Raw genomic sequence first — 1717 nt, forward strand, 5'->3', positions numbered from 1 at the left:
TTCCCCAGGAATTTTTTTTTTCTTTCAATGATTACGATCCTGGGCCCTGGGGATAACATTATGAATGCTACACAGCTGTTTTGAGATGGTTCATTTTATGTGTCAGTTTGACTAGGCTAAGGGATACTCAGATAGATAGCTAATAGAACATTCTAGGAATGTCTCTGAGAGTATTTATAGAAGACATTAGCATTAGAATCAGTAGACTGAATAAATATCCACTCTCACCAATTTGTACCTGAGACCAGATAGGACATAAAAGCAGAGAAAGAGCAAATCATTCCCTCTTCTTGAGCTGGGACATCCAACTTCTTTTTTGAGATATTGGAGCTCCTAGTTCTCAGGGTTCAGGCTCTAGGACTTCTACCAGCGAACTCTCAGTTTTCAGGACTTTGGCCTCAAATAGAGAGTTATACCACCAGCTCCACTGATTCTCAGGCCTCTGGACTCAGACTGAATTAGACCACTGCCTTTCCTGGTTCTCTGTTTGCAGACAGAGTATACTGGAAATTTTGGGCCTCCATTATTGCATGAGCCAATTCCCATAACAAATGCCCTCTTACGTACCTCTCTCTCTCTGTCTCTCTCTCTCTCTCTCTCTCTCTCTCTGTCTCCTATTATTTCTGTTTCTCTGGAGAACCCTGACTAATAAAATTTTCTTCAAAGACCTCTCAAACTACTGGGAAAAAAACAGGGATATTATTTTCCCAACTATTGAAAAATAACAAACCATTCATCAAAATGTATGCTCTTATATCTGTAATGAGGCACTGCCACTGAGAGGAAGCTGCTTATTTGAGAGTTATGTTTCCCAGCCCCCCTTGCATTCTCATATGTCCCTGTTCAGAGAAAGCACCAGGGTGAGGCAAGTGTGAGGTTTAGGAAGCAAAATTTAAGGATGTACTTCTTCTCTAGGTATTTTAAGTGCTGACCCTGCACTTAAATAACCCTGAGAGTGAGTGCCTCTTAAATTTTGTGCCCTAGGCTCACAGCCTCAAACCCTTCACCTACAGAAGGTGAGCAGAAGTAACACAAGTTGCTTCCTGGAGTATTTAAAAAGTGGGTGTGTCTCTCCACTGTTTACCACTGTGTTGTACCTTTTACATCCCCATCAGCAGTGTAAGAAAATTCTACTTTCTCCAAGTCCTGTCAACATTTGGCAAAATCTTTTTCATTTTAGCCACTCTAATAGGTGTGCAGTGGTATCTCATTGTGGTTTTAATTTGCATTTCCCTAATGACTAATGATATTGAGCAACTTTCCATAGGCTTATTTGGCTTCTGTGTATCTTCTGTGTTATTCAAACCTTTCATCCATTCTTTTTTTTATTCTGCTTGTTTTTTGATTCTTTAACTGAGCTTTGAGAATTTTTAAATATTTGGGATACAAGTACCTTATCAGATATGTGATTTATAAATATTTCTCACAGCCTTTGTTTTTTCTTTTCATTCTCTTAACAATGTCTTTACAGATAGGTTTTTAATTTTAATGAAATCTAACTTATCAACTCATAATTTTATATATCATTCATTTGGTGTTATAGCTAACAAATCTTCATCTAATTCAAGTTCACAAAAGTTTTCTACAATCTATTCTTCCACAATTTTCATAATTTTTGGTTTTATATTTCTATGTATCATCCATTTTGCATTGATTTTTTATATACAGTGTATGAAACACATTTTTTCTTTTTATATATTGATTTCTAATTGTTCCA

Source organism: Hylobates moloch, unplaced genomic scaffold, assembly GCF_009828535.3.
Source record: "Hylobates moloch isolate HMO894 unplaced genomic scaffold, HMol_V3 SCAFFOLD_18, whole genome shotgun sequence".
Classification (NCBI taxonomy): Eukaryota; Metazoa; Chordata; class Mammalia; order Primates; family Hylobatidae; genus Hylobates; species Hylobates moloch.